This window comes from Odontesthes bonariensis, chromosome 12 (assembly GCF_027942865.1).
Source record: "Odontesthes bonariensis isolate fOdoBon6 chromosome 12, fOdoBon6.hap1, whole genome shotgun sequence".
NCBI classification, from domain to species: domain Eukaryota; kingdom Metazoa; phylum Chordata; class Actinopteri; order Atheriniformes; family Atherinopsidae; genus Odontesthes; species Odontesthes bonariensis.
The window spans coordinates 12,971,110-12,997,976 of NC_134517.1; the positions used below are offsets into that span (position 1 = coordinate 12,971,110).

At 38.9% G+C, this 26,867-nt stretch overlaps 1 pseudogene; it reads right to left on the reverse strand.

Moving 5' to 3' along the window:
* The window catches only part of LOC142396105 (glycerol kinase-like), a 37,714-nt pseudogene that overhangs the window by 5,230 nt on the left and 5,617 nt on the right, over window positions 1–26,867 (reverse strand).

Genomic DNA, 26,867 nt, shown 5'->3' on the forward strand with positions numbered 1-26,867 from the left:
CGAATACCACTCGAAGTTTGTGCTTCTTGGGGTGGTAGACGGCGTGATGCGGAATAAACCACACCTTTCCATCACTCCTGTTTAGTTCTTCGTCTGGGACTTTAACAGCGTATCCATTGCTGATCACCTGGTTCATGAAGCTGACGTATTCATCTCGTAATGTCTGGTTTTTCTGAAGCTTCTTTCTCGTGTTGATCGCTCGTTGCTCTGTCATTGCTCTGTTGTAAGGCATTTTCACATGTTTGTTCTTCAACGGCAAACCAATTGAGTAGTGACCGTTGACCAGCTTAGTGGATGTGGTAACTCTGTCCATAAACAGTTGATCTTCCTTCGACATCTCACGCTGCTCTCCTAGAGCATTCTCGGGAAAATCATACTTGAATTGTTGCATCCACAATTCTTCAAGTCGAGCCACCGATATCCGATTCATTTGGATCTGTGGGTATCCATGGTTTGACCAGCTTCTGATGTTTCCACGCAGCGGTCCGTTCACTGTCCATCCCAAGACTGTACGAACTGCATACGGCCCATCTTTCACGCTGCGGATGACCTCTTCGGGCTCCAAAGCCTTTGCGACATCCGTCCCAATCAGAAGATCGATATCCGCCTTGATCGATGGAATTCGTACGCCTCGTAAGTGTGGCCACCTATCCACGTCTTCTTGAGTTGGAATATTCTCCTGACTAGCAGGTATGGCCTTTTGCGTAAACACACCAGTGAGCTCGACAAAGTCATCACTTTCCAGGCTGCTGACTTCAAGGTCTGGCAGAACTTTGCATGAGACTGCTTTTTGGTCTCCCATGGTGGTAAGTAGGATGTTAACATTTGTTCCTTGCAGGTTAAGGTTGTTGGCTAGCTTGTTAGTGCAAAAGGAGGCGTTGCTCCCTGGATCCAAGAACGCATAGCAAGTCAGCACCTTTTTTCCTTTCTTTGCCTTCACTCTCACTGGAACGATGGCGAGGACAGTTCCTGTACCCCCGGCCCCAGTCTGAGAGCAAGTTTGCCCTGCATCCACGAATCCACTGACCACAGTTTGTTCTTCTTGTGAAGACTCCTCTTTTGGTATGTCTTTAGGTTTCTGCTTTATGTGTAACAGCGTATGGTGTTTAGCTGAACACACCTCACAGCTCTTCTTTTCTTCACAGGTACTGCTCATGTGTCCTCCTATAAGACAGCTGAAGCAGAGTCCCTTGCTTTTAAGGAATTCCAATTTTTCTTTGTGCAACTTTTTTTGAAGTTTCTTGCACTGTTCCATTGTATGATCTCCTTGACAGAAGATACAAGGTTTCATGAAAGCCATGATCATGTTTGGCTTCTTCTCTTTAACTTTCTTGTCAGCACCAGCAACATCTTTCACTGCTTTCTGCTCCTTAGCTTCAGTGGCTAACGTTGTGATGTTTTTCTTGCCAGCGGACCTTTCAGGTTGGCGCTTGGTTTGACCTGAAATTTCACCAAATACAGGGTGCGCTGCCATTTCAGCCTGTTTGGTAATGAATGACACCACGTCTTCAAACTTTGTTCGCCGGTCTTTCTTCTGTATGTCAATGGCGATGCTTCTGAATCTCTCCCTCAACCTGTATGGGAGCTTGGAGATGACTGTGCGCATGTTCGCGGCATTGTCCATCTCATCCAAATACTCTAAGTCCGACATTGCGTTGTTACAATTGATCAGAAAGAGAGCATATGCTTCAAGTGCCTTAGCGTCCTCTGACTTGATAGTAGGCCAATTTAGAGCCTTGTCAAGGTATGCCATCGAGATCTTATATTTGTCACCAAAGCGCTCCTTTAGTAATTTCTTGGCTTCAGAGTAGCCCTGTTCTGCGTCCATATGAAAACAGCTGCGCACTAAGTCATTAGGCTGACCGCTTGTGTGCTGTTCCAAATAGTAAAGCCGATCTTTGCTGCTTTCAGTCTTGCTCTCTATGCGATGCTCGAAAGCTCTCATGAAGAGACGGTATTCCATTGGATCTCCTTTAAACACTGTAATGTTTGGCGATGGCAATGTTGATAACCTTTGTTGCTTTATTAAACTCTCAGTTATTTCGTTTTGGCGTTGCATAACAGAAACCAGGTTATCTGTGTTTGCAGAATTGCCCTTTGAAGTGACATACACTTGTCGTGAAACAGACGCTGGTCGTGCAGCAGGCGCTGCAATGCTGGATGCATTGACAGCTATTCCACCACCATGGCTGTGCTGAGATACATTACTAGCCCCATTGCTCCTATTGTGGCTGACATGTTGTCTCTGAGTAGCCATCAGTGAATCCGCTCTATTGCCCTTAGAGCCTCGTGACACAATTGAGCTTTCTTCATATCTTCTTAACACGGCTAACTTTGCATCTGATTCATCAAGCTCTGCTTGTAACTCCAATTGTTCCTTTTCAGCTTTGAGCTGTAGCTCTTTTTCCTCCAAAGCTCTTTTTTGTTTCAATTTAGCTGTCTTGCTTAACAAAGTAGCTTGCTCCAATTCAACTTTTAAGCGTTCAGCGCGAGCTGCTGACACTACGGAGGCAGATGAGACAGACTTAGCTTTTTTACTCTGTCTGGTTGTAGCTGAAGCGCTATCTTCAGGATTTACCTCACTGTTCACTTTTTTAGACTCTTCAATGCGAAGCATTACATCCTGTATCCACGAGTTTACTTCTTGCACAAATTTACCGTGCTCATCGTATCTTGGCTGAAACCAATCACTTTGATCTGCCTTCATGTTCTCTACACATCCAAGCTGAATGTACAGGTCTTTAACATCAGCATTTATCTTAATGAATCCTCCAATGAGCTCTTCATACTTATTTAGCAATTCCTGTGTTACAATTTCCACGTTTGCATCATCATCCATTAAAGCAAGCAATTCGTTTCTTTTCTCAGTCAATTTGCCTAGCTTAGCTCTTCTGGATCTGATTCTCGTCTGCAGATTATTTTCCAATGACACTTGTGTTGGTTTAACCAAACGTTTTTCCCCCGGAGGGCTTACCGTCTTTTCTTCATCATCCGTCATGATTGCTCTTTGAATGTCAGTCCGGTTTTTTCCCGATTCCACTTGCGACAGTCACGTAGCAGCCACGAGCCACTTGTCCACTCACCAGTCACGAATGCAGCCCATGATCATGCTGTTTCTGAAGTTCCTCGGTAAATCCTTCAAGTATCTTCTTTCCAGTTTCAGCAAACCTCTCCAGCGTTTGTAATCCAATGTCAAGCAAGTTTTCTTACTATTGTAGAGGCTTGTTCTTATTGATCACTAGGAAATTGCTACTTCTTACGCTGAAACTCCTCTCCAGCCCAATTGCTCCTGTTTCCACAGCTGTGAATATCCATGTAGTTGAAATAAATCCACTCCACAACTTTTGAATGAGAAGTTGAAGTTTTACTCCTCCTCTTGACACTTACAAAAATCTAAATGAATTAACTTAAATATAAACTGCTGAAATCAAGGCTTCTAATATCTGCCGGAGGCGCAGAGCTCCAGGTAAGAAAACTGTTTGCTTCAATAGTTCCTGGCGATCTGAAGGTAGAAGCGCAAAAGCATTTTCTAAGGTGGCCGGCTCGGTCAGTCCTTAAAGCGACAGTACACCTTTTTAATCTATAGGTAACAAATATACTAAGAACATAAATTATAATTCTTTTAACCTTTCTATGTAATAGTCATCATTTTTACCATGAAATAAACATATCTATTAAATTATAAATCCAAAATGTATGATCTATCTTTTTAAGCATTAATTCCTATTCATATAAACATAAAGTCTTCTTTGGCCGCTACACAACTCATGCCCATTAAATGTAGTCTTTTGGACTTGCTGTGATGTTCTGAATCGGACATAAACCAGGCCTCAGGGTACATCCCCCTTTGGTCCCCCAGATAATGTTTTAATATTTTACCATCAGTGTAGGGGAACATCAGGACGTTTCAGGGTTTTGTTAGACATACATGTTATGTGTGTTCATCTATATATTCATAAGAATCACCTACTGAGTAGATGTAGAAAAAAGTAACAAAACAACTTTGCCATATCAGCTCTCAAAAAAAATTCAAACGCAGCTATATCAAGGTTTCATAAATGTATTATTTAATTCTGTGAGTTATGTGTTTTAATGTGCTGTGGGAGAAGTTGGTTCAATCCTAGGCCATGCAAAAACCTTTGACATTCAGGGTTTCAATATTTTGTAAAAGAAAGAGAATCCTACACAGTAAAATGTAACTGACCTTTAGTGGACTATATGTTTGCTGGGTAAAATAAAAAATGAGCCGGAGATTTTTGGTGAACGAAACATCCTGAGATTTTATGCTGCTTTTTCATAAATATAATTTTTCCAGAGAAAAGAATAGAATGGAATAGAATAGAATAAATGGAGTCAGGGAGAGAAAAAAGATCTCCTGCTGGTAATGCCATTAGTTGCGTGGAGTCATGTCAGGTCAAGGTGTGATCCCAGAATATGTCTCCAAGACAAACTGGTTTCAAATTATCTCAATGCTGATGAAAGAGGGTAGAATTGTTCTTGACCACTGCTAAATGTGGCCTGAGTGATTGAATCTGAATGTTTTGTGATCTAATCACCCAGAATCCATATTAGCAACAGGTTTGAACAATCTCTTAGATACTTCTAAGCCATTTTACTCAGTTTGGTATGTTCCTATTTAAATAAATTAAAGATAAATAAAAGGAACCCCTACAACCAGGGCCGCTGACAGGTTTGGCTGGGCCCGGGACAAAATTAGATTAATTAATTAGATAAACCAAAAGGATTATTTACCACTTTGCCTGGATATGGATATGGACTGAGTGGAGTTATAGCTTTCAAAATCCTACCACAATAAAACTCACGCTATTTTATTCATTTAGAGCTCATAAACTGCACATTTCATCAACCATTTTTCCCTTGACCAAGGGAATCATGTTAAGGGTACTTTTATTTATCGCCAGACCCGCGTGTATGTCCGCTGAACTTTCTGAGAATGTTCGGGGAACAAGGCGGAGCCCATTCATCTGGCGAGTGTCAAGTTAAATCAGTCTAAACGAAAGTTACAGGCTACCCCAAAACGTCACGTTTATAACCCATTTGTTACATTCAACTCTAGCTAAATGGCAATTTCACACGTTGCCATGTCTATACTGGCTTATTTTAAACAAAATAAGGTTAAACCAGAGCCGCGTTACACTGGCTGTCATTCAGCTGACCGGGGATGATTCTCAAATCAATTCAGCCTGATTGGCGTGCGTGCCTGAAACATTTGGACATATTTGCGGACTAATGCGCATATTCCTTTTTTTTTTTTTTTTTTCTTTGGGCCCCCCCCATTCCTGGGCCCGGGACAAAATACCCGTTTGTGCCCCCCTATCGGCGGGCCTGCCTACAACAGCAAAGGGTAACATATTTGTTCTATATCAAGAAAAAGTAGTAAAGTAAATTTACAAAAAAATAAAGATAAAAAAGGTCATCATCATCATCGTACCGGGTTGCTACCCAAACTTTACAAAGGCAGTACCATAATAGAGAAAATTATAAAAAGAAACAAATAAACTTTTTTCTTTACTTTTGTTAATTTCGTCCAGCTAGCTTTACTGAATATAGTAAACCACGTAACTGTATTAAAATGTAAATACATGTATCACATTATTTCAATATAAAATAAATACTATATTTGGTAATATTTGGACAGAAAGAAGTGTGTGAACAGTGTTACGGAATGTAACTAGTAATCCCAAGTCCATTTTCTCATTGAACTACTTTGCCCTTGACACTGATCAGAAAACAGTCCAACTGTTTGTAGTGCTGAGCATTATGAGCTAAATATCCACAAACTTTATTTACAAATTCACTGGCTTTTTTGAAAAATATCATGAGCAATAAAGTACATAAAAGGACTGCACTGCAACTTTTTTCATTGTTGTTTACAGCAAGCTATCCACCATGAAACTCTATAGCTTACCAACTGTGTGGGGCAGTATTGTTAAATACTGGATTGTGTAAAGTGTAGATTTTTACTGAACTTTTAATCACACACGTGCTGTCTGGTTTGCTAAAAACACAATTGCTGTTGTTTTTCTTACCCTCAGGATTGATTTGAGGTTCAAATCTCTCAGACGTGAGATGTGGGAGTTGACCAGGGCTCAAGTTCCATACATTTACCCCCTCTGCTGCACCTGCTACCATAGCAGCCCCCAGGGCTGTGGTTTCTGACATTGTAGGTCGCACTGGATGAAAATGAAACACAGGAAAGACATGCAAACAAAACTTAAAACAAGTAAAATTCACTTATAGAAATGTATCAGGTTTTTTCCTATAACAAAATGAAAAACGATCAAAAATTAAAAATAAATAAATAAATAAAAATGTTTAATACGCCCCTCTAAAAGAGATTAAACACATCAATTTTGGTTGTAGTTTTATGTAAGATGATCCGATTGTACTGGTAGTTATCTGCAGTGTAGTCAGTGGGGGAGCGGGATGGGGTTTTTGTTTTTATTGTGTGATTTAGTTCTTCATGCTCACTATCATTTATGTCCCGTCAGCTGTCGTTTTTGTTCAATCTGCCACCAACTAAACAAACTGCATTTGAGTGGCCAGCCACAACATTTACTTGGTCATATTAGCTCCGTTTTATCAGGAGAATAACCAAATTATGTTCAACATGAGAAATTGACACAAAGTCTTTCCTAGGAAATTTCTTGTGGAAAATAATTAAAGTTTCTTCCAAAGGTTATTCTATTGCAAAATGGTTTATTGATCTGTGATGCGTGTATTAATGGAAGAGGGGTCCATGATACATCTGTATGTGAAAGAGATAAGGGTGAGGGGTTGAATCGAAGCACTGAATGCAGCTTTGCAGCTGCTGATTTTGCTATTTGGATAGTGAATGCTAAAAATATGCTAGTGCCTTGCAAAAAGCATTTGGGTATCCGTAATTATACTGAGACAGCCTACCCATGTCTGTATGAGTTGTGTAGAAAAACCTACATGTCTCTAAGTACATGCATGTGTGTGTATATTTGTGTGTGATCAGTGTTCTTACCAACAGGTATGCAGAGGATGTCAGCCTGTAGCTGCATTAGCAGTCTGTTGTCTGTCATGCCTCCATCTACACCCAGCTGCGTCAGAGGGATGCCACTGTCCTGATTCATCGCATCAAGGATCTGATACACACCATACAGGTTTTTCAAACCATGCAAACTCAAAATGCAGATTAAATAAACTGCATATCAATTGCCTTTTACCAGTAAAATTCTACATCACAAAAAGTGTATTGCTGTAGCTTAAAAAGGCTTAAGTTCAGAACATTGCTACTTCTATGATATTTACTCCTTATTTGCATAATACAAAAAAAGAGATGTTGCTCACCTCTCTGGTCTGGAAGCACACAGCCTCCAGGGCAGCAAAGGCTAAATGGCTCTTGTTGGTAAACTGTGTAAGCCCACAAATTATGCTGGAAAACAGAGAGAAATGAATGAAAATATAGAAATGAAATGCTCTCATGATGACAATTTGTTGTAGCTTAGTTAGATTATTAGTATTTTGTGTAGGGTGTAACACATAAAAAATAATTTCTTAAAGTATTGCGTGCTTTAAAAAAATGAACTCCAATCCTCAGACAAGAATCTTAAATCTTAAATCAGTGGTCTCACCCTCTTGCACTGGGCTCCCAATAGGGAGCATAGAGCCCAGAAAAAGCCGGTACAAAGTAACAGCCATAAGATGTGCCCGCTGCAGCAGCTAGTTTCTCTTAAAATGAGATGGTGAGGAAAGACAGATGGGAGAGTTGTTATTTAAACATTAATCTCTGCATTACATACAGTATACTTGGTTTCCTGACAGAGTGACTGAATTATACATAGTATGGTGTAAAATGCTACAGTGCAAGTACCAATCTCTGAGGACGTCTGTATCATGCCCATGTTGTCCTTTAGCCACCGTACCACTGCCCCTGCAATGGCAACTGAGCCCTGCAGGAAACAAGGAAAAACATCACATCCTGGCTCACAATATTCACTAATATACTAATTAGATATACCAATTAGAATGGACCATGGAAGACATGACTGTAATATATACACATACTTAGAAGCAAAACTTAGTTTAAAATGGGAGAGGGACAAACAGAAACAATCTCTCACCTCAAGTGCATAACAGGCAGGCTCATCTTTCCCCAGTTTATAGGCCACTGTGGTGAGCAGTCCATGGTCTGACATCACACGCTGACAGAATTGCAGCGAAAAAAAATCTAATTAACGGGGTGAAAAAAAGGTAATATACGTCTTGCAACTGCTTTGGTCATTAGTTAAAACGACTTACCTTGGTCCCTGTATTTCTGAGTAAAAAGCAACCAGTGCCATACCTTTGCATAAAAAATAAAAATAAAACATATATGAAAAGTTCATGTATAAACAATCAATGGTGGGTAATGATCCTCAACTACTGAAAATAGTTACAACGCGGAGAAAAAAAAAAAAAAAAAAAAATCAGATGGCTTACGTGTTTTTGGCTTGTCCTTCCTCAAAGAACATATGACCAACCAAGGCAGCTGACTGGTCACCCAGACACTGATGGAGAGACCAAACATGGTACGTCAGTCAAACAATTCGACTTACTGTCCAGTACACAGTAAAAAGGATGCAAATTCAGTCCCAATATATAAGATAAGTCAGTCTTATTCTGGTAACTAGGAACCAATCAATGCATCCATTTTTAGTGCAATACTGATCAATGTGGGATTTAAAAAAATAAAAATCAAGCTTTACATTTATTTTACATGAGTTTCACAAATAGCTAACTACAGAAATATGTGTACTGAGGACATTTTAGTTGAAAAATATACATGAGAAATACATTTAACATTCATTTAAAAAAAAAAAAAAGTGAATTTATTGGTTAATCAATTTGATTGAATAAAGGACGCATTCAGACTGACCACTTAGGCAACATTCAGAGGTCATTCAGGACAATTTTGTGCAAATTCCTAATGATAAACTCAATGCAATCTGCATCAGAGTTACCACTGGGATGTTTTCCCACTCTCCCGGTTTCAAGAAAATTACATTGTGTCAAAACTCACAGGACATATTCACAGAAAACCTCATTTTCTATGTTAACTTCTGCAGAGACAGGAAAGAACTGGAGCTTTGATGCTGTGCTCACAGCTTCATTGTTAACTATTAGTCCTTGGACTTGCCTTTCCACAGCTTGCTACATGAACAAGCTCATTTACAGCTTGCTTGGTGTAAACACAGCAGTGCACTTTTGCGTGGCACAGTTGGCCATGATAGCTTGTAGACCTGACATGAAAAGCTCAAATGAGGTGACAGTCCAAAGCTTCACCTTATCAAGAATGTTTGCATGCCATCTGGACTTATAGGACAGCATACATGAAAGATTAGGCACAGCTGATGGTTCATTTAAATAATCCAACAGCAGTCTGTGGAAATGTATTTGTGATAAAGGACTTGTAGGTTACTATATAATTTTGCTTTTGTTGAAGTGATTGAGAGTTTGCCTACCAATTAGTACACTTGTTGTGTGCAGTAGTGGGATAGAGAGCTCTGGAGATCACAAATTTGTTATCATCGTATCGTTTTTTTACTTCTCTCACACAGATCTGTTACAAAATTGCCCTAAATGTATTTGTGATTTTACTGAAATGTCACTACACCTGCTGAGGCTCTGTTTGTGGCTCAGCTGACAGACCGTATGACAGCCTTTGTTGTCAATCGCATACAGAGGGAGTAACTGAGACCCAAGCGGTTAAACATTCTAATGCCAGGTATGAATGTGTACTTGGTACTGTCCACATTTGATAGGATCTCCCAAGATGCATTTTAGCACAAAATATGGACAGGCCAACTGATTCATCAAATCTGTATGTCATGGAAAAACTTTCTTACCCCTGAGATTGGAACTCCTGCGAGCGAGCCAGATTTCTGTTTTTGAAATAGAAACAGACACATCCTTAAATTTAAGATAATTGACCACAAAATAATATTTTCAACCATTTCATAAATCAACTCGGGTTTTCACCAGGTTCGCCCAAAAAAAGAAAGAAAAACCACCAAGTGTCTTTACACACTGCTCTTAAGTTGTAGAACAGTAATCATACCCAGAGTTTAAAGATAAAGCCTTTATCGATTTAAATGTTTAGCATAGTATAACTAAGCCTCACAGTATTGTCCAAACTACATAAAGTAATCAAAGAGTCATCATAGTCAGGGCAGAGGGCTTTTTACCTGATATCAAACAAATTAAAACATAATACACCATCAGGGACAAACACGGTTTCCTCATGAAGGACTCCCTTCAGCAAATGTACATGAAAAAAACATTCAACAATCATTTTTAAAAAAAGTTGATTTAAAAAAAGTGAATTTATTGGTTAATCAATTTGATTGAATAAAGGACGCATTCAGACTGACCACTTAGGCAACATTCAGAGGTCATGCAGGACAATTTTGTCCAAATTCCTAATGATAAACTCAATGCAATCTGCAACAGAGTTACCACTGGGATGTTTTCCCACTCTCCCGGTTTCAAGAAAATTACATTGTGTCAAAACTCACAGGACATATTCACAGAAAACCTCATTTTCTATGTTAACTTCTGCAGAGACAGTTAACAAAGAAGGGTTCTAGGTTAATCAGTTCTTATTTTTCTACATTCATTTACATACATTCCCAAAAAAATCTTTGGCAATTTGCAGGGCAATGGGACTCTTCCAATGAGCAAAAGAATCTCTAGACATGTGGAGGCAGTGAGGAAAATAGAAAATAAAAAACAAAAAAAAGCTACTGGCCTCTGGACTGCAGTACAAGGGGCCTGTTGCATAATAAGGTTTAACACTAAAGATCATGTTGCGGTCAAAAGATAAGCATAAGATAAGATAAGCACAGACGAATAGACACACTAACGTGACCACTGAGATGACATCGCAATCATCAAACTGCTTGTGATATGGACTCATCTAACTGAACAGTTTCTTGATCTATCGTACCATCGTTCAACGTAACAAAAGATCATGGAAGCTCATCAGGCCATTTACCCTGAGGACTATAGAATTATACAATACACCCTGAATTAAAACTTAACCAAATATTCTTTTATAACTTAAAATTAAATTTCTGTATTTTTCACAAGAAAACAAAGCATTTATTTATCTTTTTAAAAAGGCAGACTATTGACATGTTTACTCCTCTTATAAACATATCAACAGACATTCTGTGAATCATTCTTCTTGGAGCTACGTGTTATACTGAAACCTGTTCTCCATCCTGTAGAAATTAAAGTACTTCAGATGGAAATCATCTCATCTGCCAATTTAACGCATTTCTTATTACACCTTATAAAGTTTTATATACCCGCTTAATCCAATTCAGGATTGCGGGGGAGCCGGAGCCTATCCCAGCTGTCTCTAGACAAGAGGCAAGATAAACCCTGGATAGGTTGCCAGTCCATCACTGGGTCACACAGAGACCAAACAAACAATCGTGCACGCCAACACTCACTCCAAGAGACAATTTAGAGTCACTAGTCAACCTGACATGCATGTTATTGGACGGTGGGAGCACAGCGGAGTAACAGGAGAGTACCCATGCATGTATAGAGAGCACATGCAAACTCCACACAAAAAGTTCCCAGGCAGGATTCAAACCAGGAACCCTTTTGCTGTAAAGCGATAGTGCTAAGCACCACACCACTGTGCAGCCCACTTTTCTAACATGTTAACTTATTGCAAACATCTCTATAGTATCTGCATTCAGTAGTACAGTAGAACAGTAGCATGAAAGCCAAACATTTAGACAGGATCAATACCGTTTATAGGTAATAATAATTAGTTAACTGGTTTGATGAAGGCTATCCACAGCAACATTAACATATCCAACAAGTCCAACTCCAGCAGTTCTTAACCACACCAACTAATTTGTCATTCAATCAATCTTTATTTGTATAGCACTTTTCATAAAAATGTAGCACAAAGTGCTTTAACATATGAAATAAAAACAGCAAAGATAGAATAAAACAGCCACACCTTCCTACCATCCACATTTCCACCCAAGTCCCCAAACCCACAAGCATACACATCGACTCTCGCACAGACAAAAACATGTACACATGGATTTATATTTATATTCAGTGTGAGTGCAATATTGGTCACAGAAAGGGCAACTTAACCCAGTCAGTATTGGTAAAAAAATAATAACAACAACACTGGTATGTATGGTAAAAGTAGAGTAAAAACAAATTGTAAGAAACAGTAAGGATCAATAACAAAACTCCATAAAAATTAAACAATTAGTCAGGGCACAGAGATTAAGATATATATAAAAAAAGGAAATAAACAAAGAAATAAAGGAGAAATTAAGACTTGGCAGAACAAAGGAAGGCTAAAGGTGGGATATGATATAGTTCATATATATATATATATAAAACTCTATTAAAGTTAAAAATATAGGGTTACAGTCACCATGAGTAAGTGTAAGTGTGACTACGAAAATGTATGCCATGTCTCCTAATGACATCCCTAAGGATCAGCATGTAAAGATTAATGTAAAGATTAAAAAGAATCTGACCAACAATTGAGCCTTGGGGAATCCCTTAAGAAAGTTTATATTTTATAGATGCTGATTGATTGACGCCTATAAAAAAATCTAAACATTTCCATCTCTTTAGCTCTCGAATAAGCTGAGAAGAACAGAAGGGCAGATGACATGTCTACCTCAAACCAGGCAATAACAGGCAAAAATAAAACAAACACACACAGTAAGTTCTGAACTTAGTAAGAACTTACCATCCAGCCATATATTTCAGAGGAACTTCTGACTTTGGGTAGGATTTTCATTGGGATATCAAAGTATCTGGAAGAAGAAGAAGAATAGGCGTCAATCAGAATGAACTTGTATGTTATAAACTTGCCCGACTCCTCTTGTACTTTTTTGATAATGGGAACTTGACCTAAAACTTGAAGCTGAACTTGTGTGAATACCCAACTTGTTTGCACACAAACATACACTGGCACACAAACAGCAGGAACCATTGAGCTGTAGTTGTTTGCATTACATGAACTGTTGTAACGTTAGGTTAAATTACCTAAAGCACAAGGAGAAATTAAGAAATGGTTACAGTTGAAATCACATGTTAGATTACAAGTGTTCCTTTATGGATGTGAAAGAAAGCCAGTGGGTTTTAACTGGCCTGTCCCAATAAATGCATTATATGTAGCAGGTCATCTGCTAAACAAATGCCTAATTGTCCATGTGTGAGTAAATGTGTTAGTTTACCGGCATAGTTCAGGATCCCAGTTCATAGTATGGATGTTAAAGAGCATGGTGCGACTGGCGTTTGACACGTCAGTACAGTGGACCCCTCCGTTCCTTCCACCCGTCAGACACTAAGGAAATAAAAGAAAAGAAAAAGAAAAAAAACTCCACATTAGGCTTGTTAATAAGAAAGTACAGAGAAGATGTTTTCATACAGGTCTTACCCAGATGATCCAGGAGTCCACGGTACCAAACATGGCTCGCTCTGTTAACACTGCCTCATGTACCTCTTGCACATTGTCCAGCAGCCAACGCAGCTTTACTGCACTAAAGTAGGTGCTGATTGGGAGTCCTGTCTTGTACTGGAGAGATGTTAAAAGTTAAAGACCCAGATTAGAGCATTTGTTGGAAACATACAAAGTATATATAAAAAAATATATATACAATGATATGCAACATAATATCAGAAAATTACAGAGAGACCCACACAATGTTGTCATTTGCTTCATGATTTCCTTCAAAACAGAGAATCTTGCAAACTTGTAATTCAAACTGCAGCACCACCTGTTTATAATGTGGCTCTCTTGTCCATTAACTCTCACCTTAAGGTGGTTCTTGTTTTTGCCTGGAGCTTTGTTAATGAGTCTCTCTACTGTTGACTGTGTCCGCACATCCAGCCAGACTACAAAGAAAGCAGAGAAGAATTTAAAACATCTTGATCAGTTTTGTGAGAAAGATACTTTACACTATACACAGAACAATGAATAATATAATCAAATAGTGTCTTTGGAAAGCAGACTTTAAAACTATGATGTGAAATTCCATCCATTTTAAATAAAAAAAAAAAAAATTGGTTCAGATCCAAACTAGCTTACAAGGTATTCCACTTCAGTAAAAAAAACAAAAAAAACAAAACTATAGACTAAAGCTATAAAGAACTAAAAGTCACATTTGAGTGATTTGAGACCACACCTGACATGATGTTTTTACTTTTCTGCACTGGCATTATAAATGCATTTTGAGCAGCTCTATGGATGCCAAAGTAACTCCATCATCAAGACTGAAATAAATAATCCAACAACTGCATGAATGGCCATTGTCTTTGGCACACACATATGGTTTCCAGCAGATAATCGCTACCGATTTTTCCTAAGAAATGCCAACCCCAAGATGGTTAATCAAGTAAAAACACGTGTACTCAAACTATGAAGACAGCGCTAACTGTCAGAAGGAGAGCATTGTTTCTTTGCATATGTCTCCATTTCCTACAAAACAAATTTATAACACTAGAATTTGTGGTATTTCATAATCACATTTTGTTCGTCAGTGTGGCTGCAGACTAGTTAACTGGACATTTCTTGTTTGGTATATCTCTTCACATAAAATAACATCCTAACCCCAGTATATCACTTGAATTTTGTCTGTAGATCAATCAAGAGACTTAAGAACTTGAAGAAGCTTCCCTATCAAAACCCCACAATGGCTGTCTGCTCCCTGACCACCCAAATTTAACATACACTGAACAAAAATATAAACGCAATACTCTTTTTTGCTCCTATTTTTCATGAGCTGAACATTTTCTACATACACAATAGACCTATTTCTTTCAAATATTGTTCACAAATCTGTCGAAATCTGTGTAAGTGAGCACTTCTCCTTTGCTGAGATAATCCATCCCACCTCACAGGTTTGGTTCAAGATGCTGATAAGACAGCATGATCATTGCACAGGTGTTCATGTTCATCTCTCTACCATAAGCCGTCTCCAAAGGTGTTTCAGAAAAATTGGCAGTACATCCAACTGGCCTCACAACCGCAGACCATGTGTACCACACCAGGACCTCCACATCCAGCACCTCCAAGATTGTCTGAGACCAGCCACCCAGACAGCTGCTGCAACAATCAGTTTGCAGAACCAAAGGATATTTGCACAAACTGTCAGAAACCGTCTCAGGGAAGCTCATCTGCATGCTTGTCATCGGGGTCTCGACCTGACTGCAGTTCGCTGTAACCGACTTGAGTTGTTATGGACAACGAACACGGGTACCGTGACAAGATCCTGAGGCCCGTTGTTGTGCCATTCATCCATGAACATCACCTCATACTGCAGCATGATAATGCACAGCCCCAATATTGTAAGGATCTGTACAATTCCTGGAAGTTGAAACCATTCCAGTTCTTGCATGGCCAGCATACTCACCGGACATGTCTTATGTCATGTGATCCTGTTTTTTTAAATTCAACATTATATTTTCCATACATTATTCGGCACTTAACTGCTTCCACATACTCTCAGTAAATTGAACAATTTATATATAAAAAATGTTGAGCTCATTTAGGAGATTTATTGTATGACTTTTGGTATGTTCGACTCATTTTTTAAATATTAATCTTTTTATGCAAATATACCCATCATTGAAATAAATGTAAACAGCTTCAGAACCTAATAAATGTTCCTTCAAACCGAATTACTTCGCCATACTTTCAGCTAGAGATACCATTCAAACTATTAATGGGTCACAAGACATTCAGCTATTACTGAATGATTCAGCTTTTTAAAGTCTTCAGCCAATTTTGAAATATCACAGTCTAAAAAAAAAATATGAAACATTCTGCTCCTTCAGGATTCTGATATATTTCAAAGAGTGGAGAGACATTTCTTGTTTGGTATATCTCTTCACATAAAATAACATCCCAACCCCAGTATATCACTTGAATTTTGTCTGTAGATCAATCAAGAGACTTAAGAACTTGAAGAAGCTTCCCTATCAATCGTCTTGGGGTTCAACTGAAACTATATGATTCATTCATATGAATGATTCAGCTTTTTAAAGTCTTCAGCCAATTTTGAAATATCAGTCTAAAAAAAAAATATGAAACATTCTGCTCCTTCAGGATTCTGATATATTTCAAAGAGCGGAGAGATCAAAGGGTTGTGTGATACATGGGTACATTTTCAGCTGCTTCTAAATTTCAAATACTTTTCAAACAGGTTGCTCCTACTGCCACATCATTTAACTTTCATATACAATTATCCATCAAAATGTAGGTACATTTGTCCTCTTTCAGCCAATGTGACTTCCAAAGCACTGACACTGACAGGATTTGCTTTAGCCTACTTCATGTTGGGCTTATCCAGTGTCCAACTCATTTCTACCTGAACCTTGAAGTAAAATATGAGCCCATATGAGCCCATATATTTCAGGCCAATGTGCAAAAAAGTGCTTTGAATTAAACCATCTCTTTCGTTCTTTCTTTCTATGCGTTTCTGTTTCCCATTTAAGATCAGTGTTCTGGTGTTCCATGAAACCTTTGACTTTTTTCATGAGAACTGTTCATCTCTTGTGTTTTATGGTCTTCAGCTGTCCCTTTTGCACTTTTACAATTTAATCTAATGTTCCAATTAAGCTGACATATACATTACATTTCACACTTATAGAAGCAAAATTTCAAGACTTTTCACAAATTTTTGTTCTGCTTTAAGTCCTTGTTTTTAACCCTTCATCTTTTTCTGCTGAGACTTCTGCAATTTTTCTGCCATTTAATCAATTACTCAATTTTTTCCATCAGCTTCAAATCTTTCCACTATTGCATTTTCACCTTCAAACTCCTAAAATGTAAATTCCTTAGCATCTTTAGTTGCCTTCATTCAAATGATCAGAATTCTCACAGCTGTTCTGCAGGAACAGCTTTATCTTGTAGATATCTACTGTCCAAGTTAATAAATAACTTTATTGGTGATTATCATATTGATACACAAGTGTCTTTTAGATCCCAGGCTGCAGCAGAAGGATCATTGTAGCATTAATGAACAAACTCCCTCCAGCTATTTAAATTTTCACATTCACAAAGGCTGGGAAGAAAGAGTGGCAGCAATCGTCAAAGATGGGTAACTAATTAGTCCTCAACCCAAGATTAATCATCAACTTGTATTTTAGACACAATCCCCAACCAGGCTGTTCAGGGAGGTTTTCCCCTTAATTAACCCTTTCAGCTTGGATTTGATCAAACTATCTTCATTGACAGGCTCGGCACATATATATAAAACACACTTCGAGGGCTGCCTTCTTTCACCTTTGTGACATTGTTGGCAATATTAATTGCCAACATTTAGGCTTCTCTTCACTGGCTCCGTTAAATTCAGAATAAAATTAAAAATTCTTCTCCTCACATATAAAGCTCCTAATGACCGTGCTCCATCATATCTCAAAGATCTCATCCCAACAGAGCACTTCGCTTCCAAACTGCAGGTTTACTTCAGGTTCCCAGAGTTTCTAAAAGTAGAATGGGAGGCAGAGCCTTCAGTTATCGGGCTTATGGAATAAGCTGCCAGTAAATGTCTGGGAAGCAGACACCCTTTCCACTTTTAAGACTAGGCTTAAAACTTTCCTTTTTGATAAAGCTTATAGTTGGGATGACTCAGGTCATCCTGAAACATCCCATAGTTAAGCTGCTATAGGCCTAGACTGCTGGGGGAGCTCATCTGTCACACCTTTCCTCACTTTACTCTCTTTCCCCCCCCATTTAATTTCTCAAATGACATTATGTACATGTACGATTTTATAAGGGGTCTGCGTCATCGCTGGATGGAGCGACATCGCTCGCGGCATGTCAGGACAGGCTGATTGAAAAGTACGCATTCTAATCACTTTTTATCAATTGCTCGCTCGTTCGCGTTCAGTCAGGATGAGGTGTGTGCCAGCACCGGGTTTCGCCCGGGGCGTAAATCAGTAGCCCCTTTCACACTGCGACCCGCTACCTTAGCGGGTCCAAATTGCACCTTCGACCCGCGTCGAGCAATGTGAACGCTTGGCGTGTTGGTGACCCGTGTCGCCTGAAGCCAAGTTCAGGGGGAGTTGCCTAGTGGCAGAGCGTCACACGAAACACATAAAATGCTGGGCGTGTACAATGACGTAGGCACAAGCCATGCGTCGGAGGTAGGGTTAAATACACCTTGAGGACTGTTTTTGCAATTGCATATGCAGTTCATGGAGATGTTATTTTACGGGGTGTGGATGGTTACAATGTGGGATGCCGCCGAAGAACATATGCGGAGAATACGAGAGCACTATAGTCCCCGACATGTGGCGGTAAATAACGTCCTCTGCTCGGAGGCTGAGGAGCTCGCGGACCTCCTTGTCTCCCCAGTTGGCCGTCTTCAAAAATGTCTCGAACTTGATTTAAAACAGAGTGAAACTTGTCCTCACCTGTCGCTGTTGTTCTGAGTCAGCTGTCCATTCTGTCTTTTAAACTCCTCACGTCACGCCACGCCCACGTCCGACCCGCGTCAATTGCGTTCACACTAAACTCGGCTCGGCAAAAAGACTAGGGTCCGACGCGGGTCGAAAGGCGAGTCGAGTTGACGCGGCAGCCCGGGTCGGCAGAATTCGCGGATTAAACGCGGGTTATTCCTCAGTGTGAAAGGGGCTAGTGTTGGACCGCCACTGCTCATAGTAATGCAGAAAAACTGGTGCATTTACCAAGTACTGATGGACGGTACATGGTAAACGTAACAAGTTCTTGATGATACCTTGATTTCATCGCTATTAAATATTCCAGTCAACTGTCAGTGGTATTATAGCAAAGTGGAAGCGATTGGGAATGCAGGGTGTATACAGGTATAAACAAGTTAAATTTAAGACCTTTTAATACCACTTCTAAATGAAATTTAAGACCAAACGTACGATGGAAATACCAAGTATTTCCAAGTAAACACACTGACAGTATGGTCATCGGCTAAATGTGTGTCATGCGAAAAGATCACAAAAATGTCATCACTGTCCTAAATTAAATTTATTACAATATTTTCAGAACATTTAAGTCCCATGAAGAAATGCTTATAAAATCATGTAAATATATTCAAAAAGAAAATACTGTTCCTTTAGAGCAAAAAGAAAAATACACAAATATTTAAGACCCATGCAATCTGAATTTAAGACAATTTAATACTTTTTAAGGTCTTGTTTTCAGGAAAATTGATTTACGCCTTTTTAAGACTTTTTAAGGCCCCGCGGCCACCCTGGAATGACAGCAACTCAGCCACGTAAAATGGCAGAGTGGGGTCAGTGGATAAAGAGGTGCATAGTGCACAGAGGTCGCCAATTTTCTAGTCAATTGCTACAGACCTTCAAACTTCATGTGGCCTTCAGATTAGCTAAAGAACAGTGTGCAGTGCTTCATGGAATGGGTTTCCATGGCCAAGTAGCTGCATCCAAGCCATTCATCACCAAGTCCAACGCAAAGCGTCGATGCAGTGTTGTAAAGCATGAGACTCCAGAGCAGTGGAGACGCCTTGAACAAAGCAAGGTCCATAAAGACATGGATGAGCAAGTTTGGTGTGAAAGAACTTGACTGCCCTGTACAGAGTCCTGACTTCAACACGATAGAACACCTTTGGGATGAGTGGAGACTGCGAGCCAGGCCTTCTCGTCCAACATCAGTGTCTGACATGGTCAAAAGTTCCCATAAACACGCTCCTAAATTTTGCCCAGAAGAGTTGAAACTGTTATAGCTGCAAAGGGTGGGCTTAAGAATGGGATGTTACTTAAGATCATAGACGTGTAAAGGGGCAGATGAGCAAATACTTTTGGCAGTATCGTGTAACTAGCAGGAGAGATCATATTTCTACAGATTTTGCTTCTCTTCATAGGCTCCCTGTTAGATCCAGAATAAAATAAAAAGAGAATGTTTCCTCACATATAAAGTTGTTAATAACCAAGCTCCATCATATCTTAAAGATCTCATAGTTTGATATTTTCCCAAGAAAACACTTCACTTTCAAAGTGCAGGCTTACTTCTGGTTCCAAGACTTTCTTAAAGAAGAATGGAAGGCAGAGCTTTCAGTTATCAGGCCCCTCTCTTGTGGAACCAGGTGCCAGTATATGTTTGAGAAGCAAACACTCTCTACCTTTAAGATTAGGCTTTAAACTTTCTTTTTTGATAAAATGTATAGTTAGGGATGGGTCAGATGACCTGAAACATCCCATAGTTATGCAGCTTGTATAGAGTCTTGAGATGACATTTGTGAATTGGCGCAAATAAATAAAACTGAATTTGATTTGATTGTGACCAAAGATGTAATAAAGGGAATTAGTTTGAAATTTATTGCACTGACCAATTGCATTGCAGAGTGGGTCTCCGGTCTCTTTGTCCCAAACCAGAGTCGTCTCTCGCTGATTGGTCACGCCCACAGCTAAAGGTGGACCACAAATTAAATGCAAAAAAAAAAAAAACACAACTTGTATTCCCACACAATGCTCTCCAAATGTAATTATTTTTCACCTCAAAATTCAATTAGCACATATCCAAGCATAGTTTATTGTTCCAACCTGTGAATCAGCGTGCACACCATCAATGCCCCACCTTTTATGTTGGAGACATCAATGTTGAGCTGGCACAGTTTCTCGCATGTCCTCTCCATGCATTCATAGATAGACTGCATTATCTGACATGGATCCGCCTCCACCCATCTGACACAGAAACACATAAAAGACCCTGAACATGTGTAAATTCTCACATCTTAGTATGCATCCTCCCTGCCAGCTTGTTGATCATTCAAATAAATAAAAGCTGGACTTTTGATGCCATAAAAAAAAAAAAAAAGTGAAAAGGGGAATTTAAAATGCAGTTAAACTTCAACTCAGCATTCTACTAAAAAAAAAAACATAGGAGAGAATGAGAAGAACAATGTAGCATTTTGGCTATTATATGTATATGATGTAAGTTTTTCAAGTATGAGCTTAAATACTCAATATTTCCGGAAAATGAGGAATACTTGCCAACTAAAAGTGGGCACCCGACTGGGAAAGTATATGGACCTATGCTAAATTAATTTCAGTTTGTAACCGTGTCAAATCAATACAGATTAAGATTTTGCATAGGATGCATATATCCCCTAATCGCAGACATAAGTTCAACCCTAGTTTGTCTCCAATGTGTCTTAAATGTAAAACAGAAATTGGCACTCTAACTCATTGTCTTTGGTCATGCCATAAACTGCAGAAATATTGGTCTAATGTTTTAACCGAAATTTAAAGGGGAACTCCGGGGCATTTGAAGCGTGTTTCCATTGCTAGAGGTTGTCAAATACTGCTAGTAGGACACAGAGAGGTCCAGATCTGTGCTCCCTGTGTGAAGATCGCTCTGTCCGCACACCCTGTCATGCGAGGCTAATACGTGGTGGCTAAGGGGCAAGCGCTAACCCTTCCACGTAAAACAACAACTTGCACACTGCAGAAACGTCACACCACTTTATAACCCATCCGACAATAAAGTCACAAGCCTTACCATCAAAACCATATGCATGGTTCTCACATTACTGGCATGGGGACGTTACAAAACAACTTTATAAACAGCATGTAACTCACCGGCTGGTTGTAGGCTCGCGCATGTGAAAGCCCAAAAGAGTCGATGGACGATAATCCCATATACAAAACAATTATCTTCTCTAGAAAAACTACGTTCAAGTATTTAAAACATTACAACAATATTACTGGGCATGTATTGTTGTAATGTTTTAAATACTTGAACGCAGTTTTTCTAGAGAATATAATTGTTTTGTATATGGGATTATTCTTCATCGACTCTTTTGGGCTTTCACATGCGCGAGCCTACAACCAGCCGGTGAGTGACATGCTGTTTATAAAGTTGTTTTGTAACGTCCCCATGCCAGTAATGTGAGAACCATGCATATGGTTTTGATGGTAAGGCTTGTGACTTTATTGTCGGATGGGTTATAAAGTGGTGTGACGTTTCTGCTGTGTGCAAGTTGTTGTTTTACGTGGAAGGGTTAGCGCTTGCCCCTTAGCCACCACGTATTAGCCTCGCATGACATGCTGTGCGGACAGAGCGATCTTCACACAGGGAGCGCAGATACGCATCTCTCTGTGTCCTACTGGCAGTATTTGACAACCTCTAGCAATGGAAACACGCTTCAAATGCCCCGGAGTTCCCCTTTAAGAGATACTGGGATTAAAGCTGGGGATGGACCCACTGTCTCTTATATTAGGCCTTCCTACTAAAGGTGTAAGGTTAACAAATCAAAGATTATTTTGTATTCTTACATTTGCGGCGAGGAAGAATATTTTATTGCAGCGGATTAGCAATAAGCCACCAAATGTTAAGGGATGGCATAAAGTGCTGTTTGAGTTGGTGCCTCTGGAATACCTGACCTGCGTATCACACTCAAACTCCTCCAACCAATTTTATGAGGTTTGGAAACCGTATTTGAATTACTTGGATCCCAATGTATCTTCCATTCTTTTACAGGGATTCTCTGGAAGGTCATAACAACGGGACACATTGTTGTGCACCCATTCTTCTTTTCTCTTATTGACCCATTTATGTACTTCTTTTTTTACTGTCTTTACCGATATGGATACTGATTGTGTGTAACAGAGTCATTGTGTGTTGCTTGAGTGTTGTGTTGGAGTTTTGTGTTTGTTTTTGTGGATAAAGGAAAATCAATAAACACATTTTAAAAAAAAAACACTAAAAAAAACACACATTTTTTGATTAGTTTTTGAAGTGAAAAGATGAAAATTCACCTCACTTATCAGATGTTGACAACTAAAGTAAATGCTCTGATTCTTGATAGGATCTAAAAAGGCCGAAGGCTTAAAAAAAAATGTAATTATTAGTATGATGTCAAAACACAGCTTCCAGCTTTTACTGCCCAAAATGCCAATAAAAAATTAAAGTAATAAGAAAAAATGGTGGAAGACAATATGTTAAAGAACAAAAAACATTCAGATAAAAGCTAAACTGGTTGAAAGGGAAATCCTTGCAAGACTGAGGCCATTGCAGTAAAGTCTCAACCGCAATCTTGCAACAAAAGTGAATCACTAAATTATGTAAAAAAAGCACAGCAGTAAGGCAAGATGGTTTTGAAAATATAGACAGTGAGTATATGGACCAAAAAAGGCATTATTTATTAAGAAAATCAACTGTTCAGCATGAACGTGGTAACATTCTGCTTTCTACCTGCATGTAGCTGTCATAAAACATAAACTAATAAGACTTTAAACCAAAAATGGGGTATTATTTAATAAGGTAACAAGGTTTAAAGGATATTATCTCATTTTATAAGCTAGCACGCTTTCCTGAGTGAATACCTGTGGCAAGCTTTGGTCAAAATCCACAAAATCCAACAGAGACATAACTCCTCTGGTTAAAACTACTTGCATCAACCTTTGCGAGCCGATAAGCCTGAGGAAACCATAAAAATTTAAAAGTGGCTCTGAATCTGTGTATATATTTTAAACAACAAATATCTAACAGAGTGGACAGCCATATTATACACCAGAATTCAGAATTTGAGGCAATGTGCAAAGAAGAAATGTATCCAATAAATAAAAAATAACAAATACAAAGAAAAACGTTCTCTGGTCAGAGTTTATATTTCCATCTTTTTTCTTCCATTATCAACAACAACAACGTTGCCCAAAGTTTGATAAGCAAGTGCATATACATCTATGAAACGAATATCCAAAGAACTTGGATGAATAGACTTTAAGGGTTACTTAGAGGCCCAGCATTTACAAATATGGTTGTTTTGTGAAGTTCAAGTCACTCACCCTTCCTTGGGGAATCTCTGCTTAATCTCTACTTGATGGTGACTGATCAGTTCTGCTGTTTTAGCATTGAACACCTGCAAAGAGAAACATTTGATAAGAGGCAAAAACTGATACAAGACGTAATCTAGAACATTAAAGATGACAGAAATATCTAAGAGAACTTATATTAACAGGAAAATAGTTAAGCTTAATTTGTAAAACCACACATTATTTGCAAAACACAATACAAATTATGGACAAAAGACTGCAGCTTTTCTTTGGTCAGCCTCGAAATAAAAAATAATTGAAAAACATGCTGTATTTATTTATAACCATGAGACGTGATGTAGAACATGAGAGGCGAAATAAATGGAGTTGTTTGTATCAAACTCAAAGGCAACAGGATTCTCATTCATCCGTGATGGTATGGTCCAAGCGTGTCAACTAGGTTTTAATATCGAAACACCTCAGTGGCTTAAAGCATTGGCTTAGCTTCTACAACTACTATAGATCCTGTCGCTGTGATGAGAAGCGACAGGATCTATCCCTCTTTGGATGGATCAGCTCTCGTTTCCAGAAATATGGCTGAAATTATTTAAATCATGTCAACACAGGGTTGAGACCAAGACACAGAGTGGAAGTTTTACATGCTTCTCTGCAGCTTCCCACCTGCTACCAACCCCTCAAAACCCCATAATGCCCCAAGACCACCCAAATTTAAAAATAAAAATAAAAATCAATAAAGAAGAGCCCAGTTTGCAATGCTGGGAACTGGCCCTAACCTGTGGTCAAAAGATCTGGACAGGGATTGAAAAAGGTAGTCTGAAAGTTTCCTTTGGAGGATGGCTGGGCTTAACCAAATAGATAGGGTGAGGAGCTCACTCATCCAGATGGGCCCCATGTGGAATTTTCTATGTGGGGCCAACAGCAGCTTTTTTCTTTTGGGCACCCATGTCAGTTTTCTATAGGAAGCCAACAGCGGGGCCAAACCTGACCTCAGTTTTGTCTGAATTTTGAGGCAGAGAAATCAGGCACCTAGGTCTTTATGTTTTTAGGACTTAGCAGATGTGGGCCTTGCATGGGCTAAACCACAAGGTGGCCCACATGGATGTTCTGAGGCATGCCCTGCTGTGGGATGTCCACAAACATCAGGTTGCAACAGCCATATAGAGAGACTGGAAGAGTCACAGAAAGGCATAGAAGTGGAAGTCCCTTGCCCACATCCCACACTGATGACCACTTCACTGTGAACAGTGCCCTGCGGAACTGGATGATGAATGCCACTCAACTCCAGACATAAATAATATGTTCATAAATAATATTACTAGTATGGGATGTCATACAGCTTCATGTCAAAAGAGGCAAACTATCCCTTTAAGTGCCCTACTTTCATGATATAATATCACAGTAAAGTGAACTTTTAACATTTTCCATAAATTTCACCCGAAAGCCAAATATCCCTAACTTTTTGTGAGTTGTGTGTATAGTCAGTAGAGTATTACAATACAACTTTAAAAGCAGCCAACTATAAAACAAATTAAGTTCAAATTTAACTTCTCGAAAGAGCTACAAGTGTCCTATAAACATGAGCAGCCTCACAAAGGGTCATTGGCTTTTTGGAAAGTACAAATCACTTATTAACAAAGTATTCTGTGAAATATTTACCATCATTTCTGTTTAGACTTCTAAAAATATTCATCACATAAATTCAAAATAAGCTTCACGGCATTCCTAAGCAGATTTGTTTTACATGAAATGCAGATAAACTGCATTTCTCAGCTGATCTCAGTCATGTTTCTTAAATATAACCCTGTTGTAAAAACTAATCTTAACAGGGTTTAAAACCAAAGCAGAAACTTTTTTCACACATAGTGACTAATTGTCATTTTAAAAAGTGAAATAATAGCTTTTCTTTTTCAAAAACTCTTATATCTACTCTAACATAAAACATCAATTCTATACTCTATTAATTCTGGAAATTTAACAGAGCTTTTATATCCACAGAGCCCCATGTTGCTGAGTACTGTGCCAAAGCTGAATCTTCCAACAGACCTAACTGAGAAATCCCAGTTTTAGTTTAACAAGAATAATTTGACTTTTCACACAGCTTGGAGACACTAAGTAACAAATATTATTTCTCGTTTGTTTCTTCAAGACCAAAAGATCCATTTCAGAGGAACATCTTCCCAAGGAATGGTGTTATGTTGATGATATATTTCTCTTTGACCACAGCAGTTAAACGGCTGCTTACGGGCTTGTGCCGAAGCCAGATCCAAATTGGTTCAATAGAAGAACTATCAAATGATTTTCCACAGCCAGAGAACCTCCACAAAGTCATTATGTCACTCTTCAAACACTTTTTTGACTATCCCTCTTGCACATCCTCAATTAGTTTGAAAGGACCACAGTGCATGAAAAAAACAGCAATTACAGTGTTTCTTTTGTTTTATCTGCAAATTAATGTCTTAACATCACCATCCTACTTTATTAATGCCAAATGCTAACCAGTGTTTGTGAACTGGGATACAAACGTGATTTATACATGCTATTACCAGCGGGATCTATAAATGCCAGCTGACAATATCAAAACACCTGACAATGTTAATAAAAACAGCTGCAAATGCAAATTAAAAACTTTGCAGCAAGCACTGATTGTGAATTCAGCTCCATGTAGCACACTGGGTAGTATTCACAGACAACTTTACATCCATGTTGAAATGTCAATTTTTTTCTTTGATTTAGTAGATGAAATGCCAGACTCGCTCTAGATTTTTTACACATGGTGTTCAACATTTCATTTGGTCTGGTTGGTCTCCTGGGTCCTGTTTAAAGGGGTCTTCATCCAGGATATTTCCCTCTCACATTTACTCAGTTTACTCAGTCCGTGGGTCATGCTGTGGGTTCTCGCTGGAAAAGAATCTTGTTTTTGAAGCTCTCGTGGTTACTTGAGATGAGCTTGTGTGCCAGTACATGAGTATCTTTATCCCATGGTGAGACATGGAAACTAGGGCTATGAATGAAAACTATAGGTCACTTGCATAAACACAGTTCACAGAGTAGCATGACTGAGATGTTTC